Raw genomic sequence first — 16,264 nt, 5'->3', positions numbered from 1 at the left:
GAAACATTGGTGCCAAATAGACCCGACTCTCCCACTTACCTTTTCTGAAGCTTGATTTCCTTATTTGTAAAAATGGAAATAACACCTTCTTCAAAGTGTTGGTGGAAAGTTTAAATGAAAAAAATATGTGTGAAGCCTCAAAGCCTGGCAGATTGGACAGCGTGTTCAGTGTTAAGTTTCCAATCCTTCTCCCACAACTAAGCTGCACTGGTTTGAGAGCTCATAATGAAGAGATTCTGGAGGGGAAAAAATAAGTAAAAGTAACATCATGACATGTTAGTATGTTAATGGAACTTAGTTCTACTCCAAACTATATTTATTATTATGCATTTTTGGAGTTATGTTCTTTCCATAACCTCCTTTAAAATATATTTTGCATTTTTGCATTTTGTGCAACCTGAAAGACATTTACAGACAGTATTTTGCACAATTGGCCAAGTATGCAGTAAAGCAGGTATTACCAAGTCCACTTTACAGGTTTGAAAGTCATGGCTCAAGCTGCTTTTCTGGTGTGTGTTTATAACACTAAGATTAGGGCTCTGGTCCCCTCACAGCTGATGCTGAACTTTTTCCACAGCTCAAGATTGCTGTGATCATTAGTTGAAAATGTAAACTCTGTAAATGCGTCTCTGTAGAGTCAGGGAAAATATCAGATGTCTGTAACTGAACCAGAATGACAGATCATGCAATAAAAATGAATGTTTTCACTAAAGGCAAGTCCAGTACGTAACAAGGATCAAGTTCAGAAACAAGCAGCAGGGTTTGGCAGCTCTGAATGTTTCCTTTCACTCATAGTCCACTAGGGGGCACTATTACCCGCTCTCAGCACCGACCTGGCGCCACCTCAAGAGCTGTTACCTTCTTCCGGGCTAAAAATCTAGATAATCCTTACAGTTGACAGAATTCCTGGTCTGATGGCTTTTTCCCACTTTTTAATTATTTTTCGTTGAGGATAACGTGCTAAAATTCAAAACATGTTTAAAATATTTTATCTATATATGTCATATTAGAGCTCAAGTCCCTCCCTTTTTAAAATTCCTTACAATTCATTTAATGAGTATTAAATTTTAAAGGAGAAAGGAGATCATGAAGACCATGTGACCTTCATATCAACCCGAGGGCAGCTCATCTTTCTATTTTACACCCGTTGAAACAATTTCAGAGAAAGGAACTTGTCCAAGGTCAGGCAGACAGTTAAGCAGAGAAGCCAAATCCAAGTTCTTTTCAGTTTCCTAGCTGAGACTATTGGAGAAGGCGATGGCATCCCACTCCAATACTCTTGCCTGGAAAATGCCATGGACAGAAGAGCCTGGTAGGCTGCAGTCCATGGGGTCACTCAGAGTCGGACACGACTGAGCGACTTCGCTTTCTCTTTTCACTTTCATGCACTGGAGAAGGAAATGGCAACCCACTCCAGTGTTCTTGCCTGGAGAATCCCAGGGACGGGGGAGCCTGGTGGGCTGCCGTCTTAGGGGTCGCACAGAGTCGGACACGACTGAAGCAACTTAGCAGCAGTAGCAGCAGCTGAGACTATTAGTAAATTCAAATGATGCCTTCCTAGACTTGTTAGACAAACAAAACAAATGGGATAGCATTTTAAAACAATATCAATTACAAAAATTCATTGCAGCCCCTTTAAAATTTTTATCTCTTTAGTAATTCTTTTTTCCTAGAGTCAATCTACAAACTAATTTTAATGTGTTTTACTCCAAGTAGCTAGCACTTTACCCCGTCTTAGCTCCTAACATGGATAATGTTCAGATTGAATAGAAAAAAAAGTGTAGTGATATCTATCTAAATTCTGGATTGTTCACAACAAAATCTGATTTCATTTTGTGTATGTGTATACACATCTGTCTATATATACGTAAAATTCTATTTGTACCCAACTTCCATACCAATATTCTGTGGCACTTTTAGTGTCCTGAATTTCTGATGTTTGCAGCTTCCTTACTATCATTCAAGAAAATCTACTGTCGCTGCTAAAAATCATGGCATATAGTATCTGTACTAGTAGGTCTACATTCTAAGGTCTCAAACTAAAAGCTAAGAAGTCTCCTTGAATGAATACACATGTACACACGACCTTGTACATGTACAGCTTACAGGATTAGGAATCATGGGGTCACTGCAGTTTCCATCTTTCTTATTTGGATCGTCATTCTAGTCCAAAGGTTGCTCTCTCTTCTACCACTATCTCTCAGTCTAACTCCTGGTTTTACCAGGGTAACTGACCTACAGTGCAGCTAAGGATACATGTCTTCCTGTCTCTTTCTTATCTATTGCTCATGACCCGGATAAGTGACACCTTCCCCATGAAAGCCTGTCCCATCTCTCCAGACTTGTTTTCATGTCTGTTGCTGTGAGCATCATATTCTGCCTATTGTAACAGCCTCATCTTCCTTCCTTCCCCAACACCCTTTCTTTAAATCCTCTGGCCATGCCACACAGCAAGTGGGATCTAGTTCCTCAGCCAGGAATCTAACTTGTGCCCCCTGCCATGGCAGCACGGAGTCTTATCCACAGGACTGCCAGGGAGGTCCCCCCAACACCTTTTTTATCTTGCCTCATTTCATGAGGAAGATAACCATATCTTATGTATCTTTACATCCCCTAATGTTGTGCTTCTTAAACTTGATTATGTGTAAGAATTATACAGGGATCTTGTTGAAATACAGATTCTAATACAACAGGCCTGGGGTGGGGCCTGAGACTCTGCATTTCCCAGAGAATCTAATAGTATGGGTTCATGGACCACACTTTCAGGAGCTAGGCTCTTGGACACCTTGCATATTTTGCACATGGCAAGTGTTAACTCACATGTACTAGAAAATCTAAAGTTAGAACATAAGTACAAATACAATGAGATAGCACTATACAATCAACACTATGGCAACACCAGTGTTGGCAAGAATGTCTGAGTGCCTCGATTCTCATAAAAACATCCTCGAGGATGTAAAATAGTATACCTACTTGAAGGAAAGAACTGGTTGTCTTTTTTTAAATAAAATTAATGTATCAGTTCAGTTCAGTTCAGTTGCTCAGTCGTGTCCGACTCTTTGCGACCCCATGAACCGCAGCAGGCCAGGCCTCCCTGTCCATCACCAACTCCCGGAGTTCACTCAAACTCATGTCCATTGAGTCGGTGATGCCATCCAGCCATCTCATCCTCTGTCGTCCCCTTTTCCTCCTGCCCCCAATCCCTCCCAGCATCAGAGTCTTTTCCAATGACTCAACTCTTTGCATGAGGTGGCCAAAGTACTGGAGTTTCAGCTGTAGCATCATTCCTTCCAAAGAACACCCAGGGCTGATCTCCTTTAGAATGGACTGGTTGGATCTCCTCGAAGTATACTTACCCTATATCTAGCAGTTCCTCTCATATCTATTTACTAAAGAGAAATGAAAACACAAAAAGATCTGTACAAGAATGCTCAAAACAGCTTTATTCACAATAGGCCCACACTGAAAATATTCCTGGTGTCCATTAGCTGGTAAATGAATAAGTAAATCTTGGTATATATACCCTGTGCAGCATATGTGTGTGTGTGCGTGTGTGCGCTCAGCTGCTGAGTTGTGTCCGACTCTTTGTGACCCCATGGACTGTAGCCCGCCAGGCTCCTTCATTGTTGAAATTTTCCAGGCAAGAATACTGGGGGGGGGTTACCAATTCCTTCTCCAGGGGAATCTTCCAGACTCAAGGATTGAACCCAAGTCTCCTGCATCTACTGCATTGGCAGAGGGATTCTTTGCCACTGTGCCGCCTGGGAAGCCCATCCTGTGCAGTGCTGGCCACTATTTCAATGTCATGGAATACTGGCTTGGGCTCTCCCACGAGGCTGCTGCTACTGCTAAGTCACTTCAGTCGTGTCCGACTCTGTGCAACCCCATAGATAACAGCCCCACCAGGCTCCTGTCCCTGGAATTCTCCAGGCAAGAACACTGGAGTGGGTTGCCATTTCCTTCTCCAGTGCATGAAAGTGAAAAGTGAAAGTGAAGTCGCTCAGTCATGTCCGACTCTTCATGATCCCATGGACTGTAGCCTACCAGGCTCCTCCGTCCATGGGATTTCCCAGGCAAGAGTACTATTGGAGTGGGTTGCCATTGCCTTCTCCTCCTATGAGGCTACAGTTACATAAGGTAGAGTTGTAGCCATCAGAAGGCTTCTCTAGGGCTGCAGAAGCTGCTTGCAAGATGGCTCCCTCGTCTGACTGTTGGCAGGAAGCCCCAGTTCCTTCCCACGAGGTGCCATTCAGGGAGCTGCATGAGTGTCCTTCTGACACGGCCACTGACTTCTGTCACCGAGTGATCCACGAGAGAGGCCTGCTGCGGCCTTGCCTGGTTCCAAGCTGTCTTGAGGTCAATGCTTCTCAGTCAAAGTTGGGCCAAAGGCTCCTAATAAAAAGGTATGAACCGATACACACAGCGACAGAGGTAAATCTTACATGTGTTATGTTAGTGAAACAACCGGATACAAAAGAGTACTTACTGTATGGTTTTATTCCTTTTATTAATATGTGATGTTACAGAGGGCAAAACAAATCTATAACTTTTTAAAAGTTGAACAATGGTTGCCTGGGGATGGGGGAGACAGGAAGGGTTACCAGGGACTTTTTCCAGAGGAATGAAACATTGTGTGTTGTAGCAGGACTCTAAACTACAGAGGTGTGTGTATCTGTCAAAGCTCAGAACCGTATAGTTGAGATCTGTACATTTTCGTCTTTGTAGTTTTTATTTGAAAAGGAAAATAACCCTAAACAAATTCTGTACTGCCATTATTGATATGCTGCTGCTAAAATTTCTAAGTGAAGTGTTCTAATGACAATTGACACTGAAATGCATCCAAAAAATGAGATGGATTGACGGATGGACAGACAGCTAGATGTGAGGGTAAAGCAAGTGCAGAAATGTCTATAGCTGACTCTTGAACAGTCCCAGGCTTAGGGACGCCAACCTTCCATGCAGTCAAAAATCCGATTATGACTTTATAACTGTATTCATGGGTTCAGTCAACTGCAGACCGTGTAGTACCCTAGTGCTATGTCTTGCAAAGGAGTCTGTGTATAAGCAGATCCATGTAGATCAAAGCTTCACTGCTGAAGGGACAACTATACCACAGAATCAAGACAGTGGCATATGGGTGTTTTTAAGTTTTCTGAACGCTTGAAGCTTTTCATGAAAAAATGTTTAAAAGAAAACAACCAACAATAGTGAGGAGAAATGTCTGCTTCTCTCTGTACCCCTGACCCCAGCTCAGAGTCGACGCCTCTACCGTCTACTTAGAGGCCCTGACAGCACTGTGCAGCTTACCACCTGTGCAGAGAGAAAAACTCAGGTGTGTGCACAGACAGACAGAAGGCATCCCGGCAAAGGCCTAGAAATGTCGGTCTACATGGGACCTTCAGTCACGTATAGAGGCTCTAAGCCTCCTGAGAAACAAAGACTAACAAGAGACTGAAGCTGCCAGGGCAACCAGAGTGGCTGGGAAAACCGGAAAGAAAAAATCTGAGACCTGAATTTCATCATTCCAGGCCATCCATGATTAACAAGTACCCTAATGAAACATCTCGGTGGTTAAAATTCAACATATGCTGACACAGTTTACTTAGAAATGTTTGCAATTCTGTGTATAAATATCTCTTCAGTACTTTTTGTTCATTTAACCCATAATCTTTCCTCTGAGTTAATCTGAAATGGTAATCTTTTTTGTTCATGGATTTCAGGTGATGTCACTCATTGTCTTGTTCGTTGGTATCAGTGATGTCATTCATTGCTGGACCATCCAGTGGGGTGTAGGCACCTCTTCTCATTGACTGAAACACTGGTCCTCAAAGCTGGCTGCCTACTAGGATCACCTGGGGAGCTTTTAAAGCCACAGGGATGCCGGGTTTCCCTAGGATAGTTGGATCCAAACAGGATGATGGGTAGGAGGGTGGCCTAGACAGCTGTACTTTTTATTATTTATTTTGGCTGTGCTATGTGTCTTATAGGGTCTTAGTACTCTGACCAGGGATTGAACCTAAGCCTCCTGCAGTGGAAGTGCAGGTCTTAACCACTGGCCCGCCAGGGAAGTCCCTCATCTGTACTTTTTAAAAGCTCTCTTAGTGAGTTAAATATGGGTCACATAACTAGACCATAAATTTTCAAAGTTAAAAAGTCTTCAAAGGGACTGCAAAGAAAATATAATTTTACTTGAAAAAATGGTGTTTTAGGCAAAGGTTTTTAAGGTTTGTGGGTATCTTCTTCTCCCACCACTTAGAGACATATATCAAAGTGTGATAGGTTGATTAGTTCACATCAAAACAGAATAAACTTCAGCTTCAGGTTTCCAGAATTAATAAGATTTCATTGGCAGAAGCTATTTTAATTTTATGGAAACTGCCATCTAGGAGAATGCACTAGTGGATTATCTTTAAGGTGGGCTAAGTGTGGGTTTAGGGCAGATGCCAAAATGCATGCTTGCAAAATATTCACATTTGAGATTTCAAAAGCAGCATGGGAGGAGTCATTATGGTAGAAAAGAAACAATTAGAATGATACTAGCCTTCGCTACAGTTCTTCTGTCTGCTAGAGGCTGGGAGAATCCGTGGCCTCTGTCAGGATTATGGGCGAGGAGGCTGCTCCCAGCCTGGCTGAGCTGGTGGAAGGCGCTGCTGCAGGGGGATGGATGAGCCTGCTCCCCGCCTCCGCCCGCCCTCGGTCCCCAGCCAGGAGTCAGCACCGGACAACGAGAAAGTCCAAGTGACCAGGAGAGGGGGGCGGAGGGAGCTTGTGCCTGGTCCAGAAGGTTTTACACTGTGAACTCGGCCGAGAACAATGTGCTAACTGTTCTTTGTTTGCTGAGCAGGGCTGGGTGCCAGCGTGGAGCCGGCCCTGAGAAGCTTCCAGAGCCTGGTGACCAGGTGTGGGGAACTAGCTCTGGCTGCCTGAGGCTGGGGGGAGAGGTGGGTGCAGGGTCTGTAATGGGGGAGGTAGACAGAAATTCTGTGGAACTGACAGATTTCAGAGTTTCTTATTAGAGGAAGAGACAGAAAATGGTTTAAAAGTCAGGTCAGTAACAGTCAAGCCAGAACACTGAACTCCAGGAAGAAGGTAGAGAGTTTGTCCCGCTGAACTAAATGGGCACACACTCCCCTAGAGCTGGGGTCTTGTCCAAACGTCAATTCTTCTTGGCCTTCAGGCTGTCCGATGGACAGCAAGTAGATTGAGCAGAAAAACGATCAGACCCAGTTCTCCAAGCTCTCCCTCCCAGACACTGTGGAATAACCCCTTCAAATGCAGGGCAGCAGCCCCAGGGTTGTGAATAAGAGACAGCGAACAGGACTTCCCTGGAGGTCCAGTGGTTAAGATTCTGCATTTCCAATGCAGGGAATGAAGGTTCAATCCCTGATTGGGGAACTAAGATCTCACGTGCAATGCAGCCAAAGAAAAAAATTTTTTAATTAAAAAGAGAGAGAGTGAATAAGGCCACCTCCCTCGGAAGCTGGACTTTCTGGGAAGCAGAACAGAGGCTTTGCTCCAATATCACCGCACGCTGAAAGGGTGAAAACTGTACAGATATAATCTTGCCTTTGGTCTTTCTGATGTATCGACCTAGGAAAAAAATGGAAACATATACAAAAGAAAACAAACACACACACACACAATTGTCATGAGTGATTATCTCTGGGTGGTACGATTAGGGAAGAATTGTACTCTTTTTTCTACATTTCTAGAACACCTTACTTACTTTATGTGTGCACATATGTGTGTGTGCATTTATTTATTTATACAAAGACCACACACATCTAAAACTCAGGAAAACCATGAAATTAATTCTATAGCAAAATCAGTGTAAAAATTGCACGTATATTTACAAGAGCCAAGACAGGAAAATAAACCTGTCCATTTACAGATGAATGGATCAAGATGTGGTATATATACTCAGTGGAATGTTACTCAGCCATAAAAAGAATGAAATAATGCTATTTGCAGCAACATGGATGGATCTAGAGATTGTCATACTCAATAAAGTGAGACCGAGACAAACAAATATCATATGGTATCACTTAGTGCCATCTAAAAAAACTGACACAAAGGAACTTATTTACAAAACAGAAACAGACACAGGAAACAAAGTTAAGGTTAGGAGGGGAGGGTTAAGTTAGCAGTTTGGGATTAACAAATACACACTGCTACGTAAAAAATAAACAACAGAGACCTCCCGTATAGTACAGGGAACTATACTCAATAGTTTATTATAACCTATAAGGAAAAAGAATCTGAAAAAAATATATGTATGTGTGTGTGTGTATATATATATTATATATATATATATCAATTGTTGTATACCTGGAACTAAAAAAGCACTGTAAATCAACTATATTTCAATACAAACTTGCAGATGTATGCTTTTGTTCAGGCATTTAATTATGGATGCATGTATGGATAATTTGGCCTTAGAGCTGGCATTCCCTGGGCCTAGCTTGATGAGAAGAGGGAACAGAAACTTTTTTAATGCACATTTTCTCATTAACATGACTGGCAGAATAACAATCATTTTGATAGTATTTTGTTTATGGGACTTTTTCAAAGGAGAGAATGAGATTTATACCTCAAGAAAAGTCTCCAAGGCTTTCCTGCGGTTATTTAAAACTCTTAAGACCATCAGAAACATGGCTGATCCCTCTCTTCTGCCACCGACAAAATGCCAGTAGTTGTCTTTTCTTGGAAACATGGTGTTTATTAGGTCCTGTTTCTAGCTTTCTGGAGATGCCAGGTGGAAGTAGGTCCTTATGTATCAGGTCATCAACTCATCCCAACGTGCCTCTAGTCATTTCTGTCTGCCTTTGACCCTTCCTCTTGTTTCAATATCTAATCACTACATCACACCTACAAGGCATGGAAATACCAAGTCACTAGGAAAGAGCAAAACAAACAACAAAACCCAAATCCTGCTGAGTTGGTTGGGACTAACCTCATCGCCCATACACTGGTTTTAAAGATGAGGGAACAGGCGTGGCAAGGTTCTGGGGTTTGCCCCGCGTTAAGAGCTCCCTGCCTCTGCTCCCGTGCTGTCTGCCTTGTGGTGTGACCGGAGGCTGGCCCATGACACCATCTGCCTTGGCACAGGCTGCAGCTCTGTACCCCCCTCTCACCTGCCTCTCCCTTCCTCGTGGTCCAGCTCCACAGCTCTTTACTGGGGCCCAAGCAGACTGGTGCTGTCCATAGTTCCATCTTATTCTAACTTTTACAAGTCATTTTATACACTTCTAATTCACTTAAGAATTATACAAAAGAAGACACAGGATAAAGGAATTCAAAGGCTATCAAAGAATACAAAATAAAAAGTGAAAAATCCTTCTTAACCATCTTGTGCTCATCTACCTCCAGCCTCAAGACACATACTTGAAGCTTCCCTTGCTCACCAGAGGTGACTGCAAGGTCATTGGTGCACACTGGCCAGCAAAACCACCATCAAAACACCCGCTGTGGTGATCGCTACATGCCTCCCACTCTAGTTCTTTCCAGTTTCACATTCCCTAGGCACGAGGCCTGGGGATAGCTCCTAGGGATGCAAGGTAAGCAAGTCAAGGTAAGCAAGCGGTACTGCAGGTCTGACCAAGAGCAGCAGCCAGCCAAGGGAACGGACCCGAAGGCACAGGTGTGAACGGAGTTCATTCAGGCTCCGCATGTCAGGAATCACGTCATTCCTGCCTCCTCTCCCTCCTCTCGTCTCTCCTTTTACCGCCTGGAACACACCTCCATTCTCATTCTCTAGAATGAAAGCTGGCTTAAGAAGGAGGGTTGTAATGAGCTCTTTCCCAGCCCTGTTTTAAACCTTGGCATCAACTCTGCTTTTTGGTCTGGGTCCAACCAGAGCTCAACCCTGATGGTGTTACTACAGACCTGGTCGGTGGGCCCATGCTACGTCACATGCCCAGCATGTCAGATCCCCTTAATTTGGGGGCCTGCCCTTGCCCTCACATGCCCCCTACTCTTGAGTCCCAGCCCAACAACAGAGCTGGAAAGCCTGCAGTGGCCCTCCCCAGGACAGGGCCCTGTGTGCCAGAATGAATTTCCTCCTGACATCCGCAGCCTGGCTCATCTCTTTAGTACCTTGCTCCCCATCGTGAACAGGTCCATTCAACGAGTTATATTCTAAGATATATAACTCTTTATATAGTGTGTGTGTGTGTGTGTGTGTGTATACACACAAAGGATATAAAGATATATACACAAAGGATATAAAGATATATCCATATATATGTAATGGTCACAAAAGCAAGACAAAGATAGGTGGCAAAGATATGTGCTTCCAGGTACCTTGGCCACATCAATGGGCATCACAAGGCAGGGGTGGCAGGGAAGAACTATCCAGAACGCTTGTAGGAAAGCTGGCAGGAGCTTAGGTCACCGGCCACTCTCAGCCATTTCTGTGTGTGCACTCTGCAGGCGTCAGCACCAGGACAGAGGCAGTGCTGGCTGACCGCCGATGCTGCTGGTGGTACCTTTCTTCTCCGTCCACCTGAGCCCTGCAGTCCAGCACAGTACTGTGGAACAAGTAGGGTGTGGCGTTCTAGGATCACGGTGAGCTATCAGCTCAGGAGCAAGTTCAGAGTGCCTCCATCCTAATCTCTGCCTTAAGATGAATCAAGCCAGGAGACGTGCCCTACACCTTCCCAGCACACCTGTGTGTTGGTAAGAGTCCCCCACAGGTCTGCTCTCCGGACCTCAACGTTAGCTGCATCAGCATAATTGCCCCAGGGCACTGCACTATTGCTTAAAGACAGAGCTCGTCCTGAGGATGTGGACAGAGAAGAGGGCTCAGGATTTGCAGTGAGAACCGAGGCGGAGGTTCTGGGCTGGACAGTAACGGACTGTGATCTTGAACCTGCCCCTCTGGGCCTCAGCCTCCCCACCTGGACAGCAAGTAGGATGGACTCACAGACCTCCTAAGGTCCTCTCCAACTTTCACACTTTGTGAGTCTATGCTTACCTCCTTTACTGAAACAGGAGAAGCCACTTAAGTTTCATTCTCACTAAAGCCAGTCTGCCACATTATTAAGACCAGGAAATGGCCTATTTCCATGTTTAACCAAGATGGTGCACCTGACCACCACCCAGGCATCTGCTCGGTGACAGTCTCCTAACTGGATTGATGAGTAAAGTGAAAGTCAAAGTGTCAGTTGATGTCTGACTCTTCAAAACCCCATGGACTGTAGCCCAGCAGTCTCCTCTGTCCATGGGATTCTCCAGGGAAGAATACTGGAATGGATTGCCATGACCTCCTCCAAGGGATCTTTCTGACCCAGGGATCAAACCTGAGTTTCCCACATTGCAGGCAGATTCTTTACCATCTGAGGCACTAGGGAAGATGAGATTGATAAGTAACTAGATTACAAGGTCCTACAACAAACGCTTTGTTATATTCTTGCCTAGGCTAACAGAGGATACACACAGCAGGCCCTCACAGATGCACTAAATGAAAAGAGTTGAACTGAGACCTTCTACCTTTCCCACCTAACCCACCATAAAATAAAGAATGCCCCATGGAGGCCTTGGGATTTGAAATGCATCTTGTAGAGGTGAAAAGCCTCTGTGCTCAAATAACTGATCCAGGGTTGCCGTGCATCCCATGCAAATCTGCTCACTGAACAGATACAGACACATGAATCTGTCCACGTGGAAGACAGTCAGGTTACAGGACTGCTCCACTGCTCAGGGAGCTTCTAAAGTACCCAAACCAGGTATGAACACGCCTGAGAAGGCTGTTAAAAGGAGTACAATACACTCTGACAGCTTTACAATGTCCTCAGGGAAGATATGAGTGCTTCAAATTTGCTATTCAGAACTAAGTAGATAATTAAAGCTACTTACATGTAAATCACTGGCTTGATTCAATAGTCTCTATGGTCCTTTTTGGCTTTAACTTTCTTCAGTCATTCATAAACTTAAACAGCCTAGAAATAATCATTTCGTACATTACATACCATGCTCAGGGAAGAAATATTTCTAGGTTCCTTCCAGGTGTGTTCTAGACACATGAAAAAAATTTTTTTAAATGTGTGTGAAATTGGGGTGAAGAATGAGGCAACAATAGACTCACATCCTAGGTTTTTGCTTCTTGATTTTCAAAATGACTCCAGTCAACTTCAAATTGTAGGCTGGAAAGATAGGGCTAATACAACACAGAACTCAAAGTGTAGCTGAATTTTTAAATTAATTTTTTAAAAGCATGATTCCAGTATACAAAGAATGAATGCTGTTGTAAAATGCATTTATATGTAACTTCACCTTATTCCACAAAGGACTTGCGGTGGCATAATATAAACTAAAAGTAGAAAAGGCTGGCCACCCAGGCGTGGGGTGGCTTCTATCACAAGCAGGTGGGTGATGTTAGCGGACTGCCACGTGACCCTGGCCAGCGAGTGTGGGACACTGACCAGCTGGGGTGACGGGCACACCTGCCAGCAGGTAAATCATGCTGGACCAGCCACCTCTTTGAGTAGGTTGTGAATTGTGTCTCTTGCAAGTTCAGAGGTTGAAGCCCTAATCCCCAGTATTTCAGAATGTGACTGTCTATGGAGATAGGACCTTAAAGATGTCATGAAAGTCAAACGCAGTCCTAAGGGTGAGCCAAATCCAAATATGACTGGTGTCCTTACAAGAAGAGGAGATCAGGAGGAGGACCCGGAGAAGGTGGTCATCTACAAGTCAAACACAGAGGCCCTCCTAAGAAATCAACCCTGCCGACAGCCAGTGAATCATGAGAAAATAAATTTCTGTTGTTTAAGCCACCCAGTCCATGGTAACTTGCAAAGGCAGCCCAGTAAATGAATACAGGTTTGACGTCCCTGAATCTTTGGGAGAGATTCAGACATGGGTCTGAGTCCTGTCTGAGTACACGGAAGACGTAGAGGAGCTCTGAAGTTCATGAGCTGCTGGGGGATTCGGCAAACATCGGGTGTCCCTGGCAAACATCCAGGATGAGAGCAAAACAGCTCAATGGCACCAAGAACATCTGAGGGTTGCAAACGAGTGACATGGAGAGGGAAAAATAAGAAGATAAGGGATTTCAGTGAGCAGGTTGGTGACCCTACTGAATCCCAAGAGGCTGGACCACAGGAGGTAATCCTTGAGGACGCTGGGGCCTGTGGCTGGGAAGCTTCAGTGGGTGGTTGGAAATCATGATGCTGAGTGTCCTGGGGAAGGAGGTGGGTCTGGGTGCCCTGGGTGGGGTCATCGACAGTACCATTATCACCTGCATCAGCAGCGGTGAGGAGTCAGGACTCCACGGGCTTCTGGAAAAGGGGCCAGAAACCTACCGACTTCTTCTCTGAGATGGTATGCTGGCACTGAGCACAGAAGTGACTTTCTCTTCTTCCCAAGTATTTAGCTCTTGCTGGCTCCCTTGCCCATTTCTGTGTCTGCAGAATCGGTCTGGGCTCAGGCTCTGCCTGGGCACACAGCACAGAGGCACTGCTCTGGGTGTTCATCCAGCCCTATGGCTTTGTAAAGGCCTTTTCTCTTTTTAAACTTCTGAGTTTTACTATAGCGACATTTCTTAAAAGATCCCATTTTGTTGTGTTGGTATGATTTGATCTTCAGGAAGCCACAACCCAATACAGGTTTGTTCACCAATTTTGTACTCCTAGAAAAGTGGCTTCTGTTTATTTCTGATAAACTGTGCCAACCAAACAAGTACATCTTTTATTTTAAGGGGAGCCAGTAAAGCAACACAATATCCAGGGCTCCCGTACCCTCTGGTACATATTCACCTCTGTCCAACAAGGCCAACTATAACTGATCCAGATGCCTTAGGTTAAACAAGATGGATTATTAAATACATTCACAACTGGTCAGAAATAAGAAAGAGCCCAGCCAGTTTTGCTTATGGCAAAGAAGAAAGGATAGGTATTTTCAAGAATGAAAATTAGCCTGAAACAATCCAAAGTATCTCAAAGTAAATATGAAATTATATGGAAATCTTTGGTATAATAAAAAGTCTTGCTATTTTTTCCATCCTCCTCTGTAATACACCTGAATTGTCTTCTTAGAGCATGTGCCTCAATATTTAAGAGAGCTCAGCCCTCACCCCAGGGATCTGAGCTTTAATATATAGCCATTAACAAAACCCAAGAGTGGAGCAGCTGAAGAGACAGTTTGGGGCTAAATATAGTCTGTTGATTACTAGTTTGTACCTTCAGAAATTAATTCCAGTTTCACACCCCAGGGCCGGCCTGTGCACTAGTGAACTGGGGCATCTCAGATCCATGGGCCATAAGAGCTGAAAGGAATGGCAGAGGCCACGTTGACCAGGTCTGCCAGACCTGAGTGTGAGTCCTCACTCAGTAACTGAGCGATCTTGGGCCAATGTCCCAACCTATTTGAGCTTGCATGTTCTCACCTGCAAAATGGGCCCTCTTACAATGCCACCTTCTTAGGGTCATTGTCAAATGCATGAGATAAAGCAAGTAAAGTACTCAGCACATGTGCTGAATGTCAGTGATTGTTATTGCTGTGACCAGAACAATGTTCCTCAACTTGAACAATGGTCGGGGGAGGCCGAGCTCTGGAGAAATTACATGTTGTCCAACTGAGTTGAATTTCAACATGCTGGCATTTGAGGCATAAGATTACGCATGTCCTGTGTGTTCGTTCACTGCATTACTGCTTAAAGAGTAGGCAGAACCGCCTGCTGTATAGGTCAGATGGAGATGGAGGTAGCAGCTGGATCGGCATCAGGAGAGAAGGGCTCCCTTCATCTACTGCATTATCAATGGTAGGAATATTTTGAAAGAAATATTTTTTTCTGAGCAGTGGTTCTCAACAATATTGACTTAAGATACTCAGTAAACCACATTTTAAAACAGATGTGCTATCCTCCAGTTCCTGTTGCTGCATTTATAGAAACACAGAGTAGAATTTGCATAATTCTGAAGGGCCCTACGATTTCTGGAATGCTGAGTACTGGCTTCAACCTAAAGTCACCAGCAGCATTAGCCCCTAGCAAGTAAGTCAGCCTGTCCTCTGAGGCTCTAAAGCCAGGCACTGACTTCTCCTCTCCAGTTATGGAAGTCCTAGACGGCACCTTCTTCCCAATAGAAGGGCACATTGTCTACATTGAAAATCTGTTGTTTAGTGTAGCTGCCTTTATTAATTATCTCAGCTATAGCTTCTGGGTAATTTGCTGTAGTGTCTTATCAGCACTTGCTGCTTTACCTTGCACTTCATTATTACAGAAAAGTTTTCTCTCCTTAAACCTCATGAACCAGCTTTGCTAGCTTCAAATATTGTCGGTGTAGGTTGCTTACTTCTCTTAGCTTTCACAGACTCGAAGAGGGTTACAGCCTTGCTCTGGATCAGGCTTTGGTTTAAGGGGATATTGTGGCCGCTTTGGTCTTCCATCCAGAACTCCAAGTTTCTCCGTATCAGCAATAAAGGCTGTTTCACTTTCTTATCATTTGTGTGCTCACTGGAGCAGCACTTTTCATTTCCTTCAAGAACTTTTCCTTTGCTTTCACAACCTGGCTGTGTGTAAGCACCTAGCTTTTAGCCTATCTTGGCTTCGACCTGCCTTCCTCACTGGATTTAATCATTTCTTAGCTTCTGACTTCAAGTGAGAGAAGTGAGAATTTTCCTTTTATTTGAACACTTAGTGAGGCTATTGTGGGGTTACTATTTAGCCTTATTTCAACATTGTTGTGTCTCAGGGAACAGGGAGGCCCAAGGAGAGGGAGAGAGATGGGAGAACAGCTGGTGGGCAGGGCAGTCAGAACACACACACAGCTTTTGTCCACTGAATGTGCAGTCTTACATGGGAGTGGTCCTGCAGTGCCCCACACAATTACAATAGTAACATCAAAGGTCACTGGTCACAGAAAACCATAACAAGTATAATCATGATTTTAAAATTTGAAATACTGTGAGACACAGAGACATGAAGTGAGCAAATGCTGTGGGAAAAATGGTGCTCATAGACTTCACTTTCACTTTTCCCTTTCATGCATTGGAGAAGGAAATGACAACCCACTCCAGTGTTCTTGCCTGGAGAATCCCAGGGACAGGGGAGCCTGGTGGGCTGCCATCTATGGGGTCCCACAGAGTCGGACACGACTGAAGTGACTTAGCAGCAGCAGCAGCAGACTTGCTCAACACAGGGCTGCTACAAACCTTCAATTTGCTTAAAAAAATAAATAAATAAAGTAATACCTGTGACGGGCAATAAAACAAGAGATGCTTGTTTTCTACTTATTTAGCTGCTCCTGAAAGACTGACTCTTTCT

This window comes from Bos mutus, chromosome 23 (genome assembly GCF_027580195.1).
Source record: "Bos mutus isolate GX-2022 chromosome 23, NWIPB_WYAK_1.1, whole genome shotgun sequence".
NCBI classification, from domain to species: domain Eukaryota; kingdom Metazoa; phylum Chordata; class Mammalia; order Artiodactyla; family Bovidae; genus Bos; species Bos mutus.
Note: the sequence above shows the minus strand (reverse complement) of the source record.